Below are 9,275 nucleotides of genomic sequence, written 5' to 3'. Positions count from 1 at the left end.
ATCCTTGGCGGCGTCCTCGTGGACTACGCTGATCGCCAGCCCTGGGGACTCGGGATCTGCAGCATCAGGCCACTGCACCTCCACAGGGTACGGCGGGGTTGCCGGGGTTAGCGGGACTGCAGGTACCGGCGGAGCAGCGAGGACCGGCGGGGGGGTGTAGGGTGCAGTGTTTTGCAAAGTTTTGATGGCAAGAGGCGGAGTCGCGAAAGGAGCGGGGTTCAGCGTGGGGCGTGCTGCGGGCGGCGCCTTTGAAGCAAAGAGCTCCACAAGCGCCCTGCAAGCCGGCAGCAGCTGTGCTGCAGCCAGATCGCGGCAGGAGGTATTATTAAAAAGCTTGTTTGCAACTATTTCCCAGAAGTCTTTGGTAAAGACCCCTGAGTGTTCAGCGTTTGGGAAATTAATTAAGGTCCATTCTAAGAGGTTTTTTAGCTCCTGTTTTGGTAAATTACTTGGAGTGGAGCTCAATAGGCGCTTTAGTTGTTTATAGAGATCTCTATCATGTGCAGAATGGGTTTGACCCATAGTGTGACCAGTGTGTTGCTCACCTTGGTGCCGCAGAAGGAGGGTCCTCAGAGCTCCGTCGTGGGGGCACTGATCAGGCTCTCCAGTCATACTCAGGACTCTGCGTTCGGGTCCCTCTCAGAGCTCCGGTTTTAAGTGTTGCTTGGCAACAACTTCCCGTGCTCGGGACCGCGTGGGTGGGTTAGCGCTCAGAGCTCCAGTATAAGCGGTGCTTAGCAGCGCTCACCTGTGCTCAGCACCTGTGGGATTCCATGGCAATCTCCCTCAAAGAGCTCCGGGCGGCAGCCGTGTAGCAGCGATCACCTGTGCTCGAGGGTAAACGGGCAAATCCTCCGAGAGCTCCAGCTGATTGGTATTAGTAACGGATAGCTGTGCTCAAGGTGTGCCTCAGCAAAATTATAGAGCTCCGGCTTTATGTTGCTGAGCAACAGTATGCCGTGCTCGCGGCACCGTCGAGGTGGCTTTTAACTGGTGTGGTAGTTACCATCCACGGAGAAGCATCCTACAGGTAGAAGCTGGATCGACTGTTTAACCGCGTTTGGGCGCCAACTGTAGGATTTAATTCTGTGAGATTTGGTTATGAGGATGGGATAGAAACAAGAGATCTCTAAAGTCGGGTGTTAGAGCATGAAGGTTTATTGTGAAAGAGCATGGGTGTAAGAAACCTGCCAGAGCCGCAAGACACAGCTCAAAGCAGGTCAGAGAAGCGAGAGAGAGAGAGAGCCAAGAGAGCAAGAGAGCGATCTGCCGTTTACAATACAATACATCATCCTCTGTGTTGAATATTCTAATTCTCATTAACCAATCTAGAACAAGCTACAAATCCTACAACATTTACATACAACTGCGGCGACGCGGTATCACAATTCACAAACGGCCACCCCACGCCGCAATGTGGAGGGGGCCACCCGTGGCCAGAACACACCAGGCAGACACATGGCCGTAGCAGGCAGTGGAGCTGCGGGGGACACGAGACTCCGTGAAGGTGTGGCGATGGAAGAAATGCAGGATCACCATCTGAAGTTTCCAGGGATTTATTAAGGTCCACAGTCGAGGGTCAGAGGAGGGTGGAGAGGGACGGAGAGGCGGGGGAGGGTTCGGGGTGCTGGAAAGCCAAGATGGTGAATGCCGAGGGAGGCTTCCTCAGCAGGTTATCAGGAGAGGGAACAGAGGCGTGGTTACTCAGAAGAACCAACTAGGGGAAGCCAGAGGGGAGGAGCCAGGGAGGAGAAAGGGGTAAACCAATAAGATTACAGCATGGGATGGTACAGGTTTCTGCTAGGGAGAAGTCTCTAGAACAGCATAAGCACACTACAGCATACAACCTATAAGAATCATTGCATTACCATACGGGGTTATATTTTAAACTCTAAAAACTGCTTTTTGGACCCTCTGCCAAGCAGGCAGGGTCTGCTTTGACCCTTGGACCTGCCTGCAGGCAGAAGGCATTGTTCCATCAAGAAGCGGGATTATCTTCAGTTGTCTATACCATTGTTTTCTAGTTGTTCAGTAAGTCCAAGCTTGTTTTCAGCATCTTTTGTCAGGTAATCATAAAGGCAATTATAAGGCTTTCCTATTTCATCTTCTCCATCAGGCTTGGACTCAATAACTGTGCAGTGGTGATAGCATAAACAGCATGCTTTTTACCACTCAGTACATAGCTGCTCCCATCAGTGAACCCAGGTAGGAGCCCCATCCAGCGGAACTTCTTTTAAGTCCGGTTGGCTGGAGTACATGGCTTTGAATGGTCTCAATGCAGTCATGGTGTATGGCCTCTCTGGTATTTCCACTTAGAAAAGAAGCTGGGTTGACAATGTTAGTAACCACTATTGTCACATCATCTCACTCCACCATAATGGCTTGGTACTTCAGGAACCTCTGGGGAGAAAGCCAATGACCACCTTTAACTTCCAACACTGCTGATACTGTGTGGGATACGTTCACCGTCATCTTTTGCCCCAAAGTAAGTTTTTGTGCTTCTTGGATGTTTAGGACCGCAGCAGCCACTGCTCTCAGATATTCAGGCCATCCTTTGGCTGCTGCATCCAGTTGCTTCAAAAAGTAGGCAACAGCCCAGTGGTAGGGACCTGAATCTTGAGCTAGTATTCCTAATGCCATTCCTTGTTTTTTGTGGGAAAACAAAAAGAAAGGTTTACTTACATCGGGGAGGCCTAAGGCTGGAGCTGACATTAAAGCCTTCTTTAGTTGTTCAAAGGCACGTTCAGCCTCTCCAGTCCACTGCAATTTCTTCTCTTCACTGGTGATTAAGGCATATAATGGTTTTGCAAGAATTCCATAATCATAAACCCACAATCTACACCATCCCATCATGCCCAAAAAGGTTCGTAGTTCCTTGACTGTGGCTTTGGGGTTTGGAATATTGCTTCTTTGCATTCTTGCCCTACAGTCCTCTGACCTGCACTGATTTCATAACCCAAGTAAACCACCTTTTGTTTTACCACTTGAGCTTTCTTCTCAGACACCCGGTAACCTTGGAGCCCCAAAAAGTTTGACAGACTCACTGTCCAATTGACGCAACCTTCTTCCATTTTGGTGGCTACCAGGAGATCATGTACGCATTGCAGCAGCTTTCCCTCCTCTGATGTTGCTTCCCATGATTCTAGGTCCTTTGCAAGTTGATCCCCAAACAAGGTATGACTATTTTTAAATCCTTGTGGCAATACAGTCCAGGTAAGTTGAGTTTTATGCCCACTTTTAGGATTTTCCCATTCAAAAGCAAATATTCTCATGCTGGACTCATGGAGAGGGAGGCAAAAGAAGGCATCTTTCAAATCTAACACTGTAAACTAAGGTAGCTCTTGACTGAGTTCTGTCAACAAGGTATGGGGATTAACTACCACTGGGTGTAAATCTTCAACTATCTTGTTTATCGCACGCAAGTCCTGAACCACTCGGTAAGAACCATCAGGCGTGCAGATGGGCAAAATAGGAGTATTGAATTCTGACTGACAGTCAACAAACCCAATTGTAAAAACTTTTCTATTACTGGCAAAATTCCCTCCCTATCTTCTTTCTTTAAAGGATATTGCTTTACTTTAACTGGTTGCTTTCCCTCCTTTATTTTGATTTCTATTGGCAAAGCATTTTTAGCCCTTCCCAGTACATCTGTGGCCCATACACCTGGGTAAACTTGATTTATTATTTCTTCACTGATTGCTCCCCCAATGTCAACCGTGGTCAAAAGTAAACTTAAAGTTTGTATAGGTTGTTGATCATTTACCCCCAAAGTAATTTCTCCTCCGTCAAATTTAATAACTGCTCCCAATTGTTCTAATAAATCTCTTCCTAATAATGCTTTTGGAGAATTAGGCATGTATAATAATTTATGAATGCCTATTTGTTTTCCCAATTGATACTTCAAAGGTTGACAAAAATATACCTTTTCGCTTTGGCCGGTCGCCCCTTCACCATTACAAAATCTTCTCCTACTGGTACTAAAGATTTATTTAAAACCAAATAGGTTGCTTCTGTGTTTACTAAAAATTCCACCTCTTTCCCTTTATCCCCTAGCTTTACTATAACCAGTGGATCCACTAGGGCAGATCCCCCAGGTCCCTGTCAGTCTTCTTTAACATGTGCGATGACTTTCCCTTTTTGATTGGTCTGTTTTCTTTTTGGGTATTCATTTTTCCAGTGCCCATACTCCTTACAGCATGCGCACTGATCTTTCCTTAATTGGGGTGTTCTCAGTTTGCCTTCCTTTTTAACTTCTTTTGCCTTTCCCTTCTTTCTCTTCTTCTTGCTCTTCTACCAGTGCTGCTAACTTTCAAAAGCCCTTCTTGTACTGTTCTTCTCTATTACTAAACACCTTACATGCTATATTCAACAAAACTTCCAGATTCTCTCCATCTACTCCCTCTATTTTTTGCAGTTTCCTCCTAATGTCTCCTGTGGACCGCCCTATAAAGAGAGATGCCAATTGTTGTATGCCTACTTCTGATGCAGGGTCAAGTGATGTGTTATGATGCATTGCCTCCCTCACTTGATCTAAAAAATCTGATGGGGTTCGGAGGGGCCTTGCTTAACTTCATATAATGCTGACCAATTTATGGTTTTTAGGAATTGCCCTTTCCATTCCTTCAGCAATCCACTCCTGATAACCCCGCAATTTTCGCATTTCCACTGATCTATTTGGGTCCCAATGAGGATTTTTTTAATGGAAAATCATCTTTTACATCTTCATTTAACATTTTATAATGATCTTCAGCTAGCGGTTTTCAAAATTAGCTGCTTTTTTGTTTCTGTTAAAACTTCTAATAATAACTGCACACCATCCCAATCAGGGTTATGTTGTTTAACAATAAATTGAAAATGTTTAGTTATACCCACTGGATCAGTCCGGTATTCTCTTGCAACCTTTTTCCAAGCCTCTAAGTCTAAAGTGGAAAATGGCACCTTTATTAACATAGTTCATCCATCAGGTTCCACTGCTTCCTGGAGGGGTGCTTGCACCACAGATCTAGTTCGGGAGGCTACGGGACTGCCTGGAGGAGTTACAGTTGTGTCTGAATCTGACTCTTCCTCCGGCCATTTGAGTGGTGGCCTGAATAAATAATTTAATTTGGGTTCTGCATCATGGCAGATCTTTTCTGGTTTTGTACATCTCTGGCCAATACTACATGCTGAACAACACCACTTGAGCTGCTTCCCTATTTCATTATTATTCTCCTTTTCCAGAGCTAATACCATAGGGTCCCTAGGTGCTCCCATCCCACATTGCCATTCAGGGTGACTACGAACAAAAACCATATCTGCATAGGATACTTCATCCCATTTTCCTTCCCTTCTTAAAAATAAAATAAATTGCAAAAGGGTATTATAATTAACAGTCCCGTTAGGTGGCCAATTCTCTCCACTCTCTAATTTATATAGTGGCCACCAGTGATTGCAATATTTAATAAGCATCTTTTTGTTCTCTGTTCCTCCTGTCCCGGCAATATCTTTCCAATGAGCTAATACACAGCCCAAAGGGCTTTTCTTTGTAGTCTCCTTACTCTGGGTACTGCCCATTTTTCCTTAGACCTTTCTTCTTTTCCTCTAAGTTTCTTTTCTCTTTTACTCTGTTTCCACCCAAACCTCCTTTTGCACTCTTTTACTGTTCGTTCCCAGTCCTCTTCCCACACCTTCCAGATTTCAGGAATAAGTTTTTCTCTCCCACACACAAGTTTAATGATATTTGATCCTTGATGTTTAGCCCAATCTGGGTCCTGAGTGGGACACCTGGGACAGGTAGTCTGTTGTCTTTTTGTTGAACAATACCACCTTCTGGTACATGATACACACTGCAATATTGCCCAGGCTGCATGCCAACCCCTAGGAGAATTGGGGTTGATACTACACCTGCACACCAGGCACGGTATTTCTCTTGAGGTTAAAAATTTTAAGTTTTCTACCGCAGGTTGTTCCCAATCAAAAACCAAAAGCTTTCCAGAAGGTGATCAATACACTCCATCTAGGCAGTATCATTCCCTCCCCTTCCCCCCCCCGAGTTATCCAATGTTCTACTTTATTCACAAAATCCCAGGGTTCGAGACCGAACCACTGAGGAGGCGATATCTCCCTTCGCCTAGCCGTTGTAACAATCTTAAACAAAAACACACAGCTTTTAAACAAACATACACAGCATATATTCACTAAAAGAACAATAAAAACAGATTAAACAATAAGTTCCTACACACACTAACAAACCAACACTGATCACTCCTAGCAAAAGCAAAACACTCATTTCACACTATTCACTCATTTGGTTATTCACTTGCTTTGTCTCTTCGCCGGGCGGTCTCCTGGCGGAGATATGGAACTGCGGCTAGGAAGACTCCGCACTCGCTTCACAGATCCAAACTATCCGGTCTGCATCTCACGCGCCCACACTCATACGCCATACGGATTCTCTCAATCCACCCACAGGATCGCTAGTGACTGCCTGGTCGGACAACGAACCTGCTCAGCCAGCTCCCCTAGCTGGCTCCCCCCTCCCCCCAGGGACTATGCTGTATGCCAGACATCTCTGTGTGATTTACCAGCAGCCCTATACCCAAAACATACCATTTCTCCACTGTATTAGATGGTCATTTTCTGCCCCCGCAGCGAGCGGCCGAGGAGCAGAGTTCCTCCGGGAAAATCCTGGGACGCGCCTAGGATGTCTGCCCCTCAGTCAATCCTGCAGGCAGACAGAGATCGTCCAATCTGGGTCACCAAATTGATGCGCGGATAGACTCCGCAACTCGAAAGTTGTAAAGTAGATATGCTTTATTCGGCGCCGAGGCACATGGGGGATCACTCCAAAGGCATGAGCACCGTCAGTGGTACTTTGCTTGGTTTATATCAGGTTACATGTTACATATTCATTAAGTTGTCTAACATGTCTATACATATTCATAGCCTATCCCTGGAGTCATTTGCATAGTCCTTAGTCATCAATATGTAAGCTTGTGTTGGCGCAGTGCCTCCTGGTAGTCGTGGGCCGGGGTCTCAGAGATTTTGGCCAAGGTCTCCAGTGAATAAGTAACTAGTCTTCCTCAGTATTGCACTTTTCACCTTTGCTGTTGAAAGCATGCTCACTGGACTCCTGGACTTCACCCAAGCCTCATAGCTGGTCTCAGCCAGTTTCAGGGGTCCAGAGCAAGAAGCAAGTCAGGTTGCTTCCTTTTATCAGTAGCCTGTATCCTTGTTTTTGGTTTCCTAAGCATAATAAATGTTGAGCAAGCAATCAAGGGAGCAATGCAAGCTTTTTACAGAAAACCCTAAACCCTTGATTTCCTTCTATCACCCCAGGATCCTCCGCACCGGATCAGGATCCAGCTCTGGAAGGGCCACCTGGAGAGGAATCCTAGGGATCCCATTCCTGACCCCATTCCCAGCGGAGGGGAGGAGAAGGACAAGGAATTCCTGAAGGGCCTGGCTCTGGAATTGCTGGCTCTGGCCACGCTCCCAGATAAGCCGGATGCGCTCACGGCTTCTCCGGAGCTGAAAATGGGGAAGGGGAAGAGGCTGAGCCTGGAGTTCCTGGATTTCCTGCATTTCCTGTGCCATCCCATGGGATGCTCTGATCCCATCCTGACATTCCTGTGTCTCCAGTGGCTCCTGGTCTGAGCCCCGGGGTTAGCCCTGATATAGAAAATCCTGGCCTGCGGAGCCAGAGCTGGAGTGCGGCTTGGGAAGGAGCTGGGGGACAGGATCCAGGGGGACGGTGTTGGGAATAGGGGGATTTCTGGGAATGGGGGGACTCCTGGGGATGGGAGTACTGTCAGGAATGGGGGCAGCTACGGGAATGGGGGAACCTCAGGGAAATGGGACACCATCAGGGATAGGGACCCCTCCAGGAACAGGGATGCTTTTGGGATCAGGAATCCCTCTGGGATCAGGAATCCCTCTGGGAACAGGGACTCATCTGGGAATGGGGACACCATCAGGGATAGGGACCTCTCTGGGAACAGGGATCTGCAGGACCCCTTCAGGGACAGGGACCCTTTTGGAAATAGGGACCCTTCTGGGAACAGGGAGCTGTGGAACCCCCCTGGGAATGGGGACACCTTTGGGGACAGGGACCTCTCCAGGAAGAGGGACCCCCCTGGGCATGGGGACACTTCCAGGGACAGGGACCCCCATAGGAATCGGGACCCATCTGGGATCAGGGACTCCTCCTGGCCCATCCCAGAGCCACCAGACCCCCCTGGGAATGGGGATCCCCCTGGGAACCCTCCGGGGCTGCTGGCCGAGCTGCTGGCCGCTGGCTACTCCATGCTGGCCCAGCAGAGCCTGACCAGCCCCTCCCACCCCTGGGATGAGGAGCTAGAGTCGGGATTGACGCTCCTGGGATCCCAAATGCCCTCTGTGGCTGGCCTGGCCCAGGCCTGGCAAGCCACAGGGCCCCTGCTAACCCCAGACCCCCTCAAAAGCCCCAAAGGGCCCCCCAAAAGCACCTCCTAAAAGACCCAAAGTGTCTCCCAAAACCCCCCAAGCACCCCCCAAAGCCGCCAAGGCTGGACCCCAAAAAGCCAAACCCCCATAAGCCCCAAAGTGCCCCCCAAGGCTTCCAAGGCCAGACCCTAAAAAGCCAAATCCCCCAAGGCCAAGGTGGGGAAGACCCCAAAAGCGAAGCCCCCCAACATTGAGGACGTTTTCACTTTGGGGGACTCAGACACCGAGGTCCCCCCCCATTGTCCTGTGGCCGGGGGGGGCCTGCACCCCCCACCCCAAAACGGGGGTGCCCCCAAAGGTGCTGCTGGGTGGCCCCAGGACCCCCTTCACCATCTTCAGTGAAGAGTCCTCCTTCCCCCCTTGGGGGCCATTCCTGGCTCTGCAGGGCCCCCAAAATCCTGAGAAGGGTCAAGTCCTGCATCAGGGTGAGTGGAAATGGGGAGGGGAAGTTTGTGAATTTTTGGGAGGGAAAGTTTTGGGGGGAGGGGGAATGGGGGAGAGGGAATCTTTTGGAGGAGTGGGAAAGGTTGGGGGTAATGTGGGGAGGGAAATTTGGGAAGGGAGATTCGGGGGAGAGGAAAAGTTTTGGGGGAAAGGTTTGGTGGGGTGTCGCTGTTGAACTGCTAGCGGAGTGAAGGTGTTGCAAAACCATGAATAAAGACTTTAGTAGTAGTCATGCTAAGGCTTGGAGGGATCAGTAGGCCTGAGTGTAAACAGTGTTGTGTAGCGAAGTTGCCAGTAGCGATCAAAAGGATCAATAGAGCATACTGAGGAGGGTAGAAAGACTTGTCTAAGGAATGTAGCTATAGAAC

Source organism: Lichenostomus cassidix, chromosome W (genome assembly GCF_008360975.1).
Source record: "Lichenostomus cassidix isolate B80296 chromosome W, HeHo_3.0, whole genome shotgun sequence".
NCBI classification, from domain to species: Eukaryota; Metazoa; Chordata; class Aves; order Passeriformes; family Meliphagidae; genus Lichenostomus; species Lichenostomus cassidix.
The sequence above is the reverse complement of the archived record's forward strand: the minus strand, read 5'-3'. Positions refer to the sequence as shown.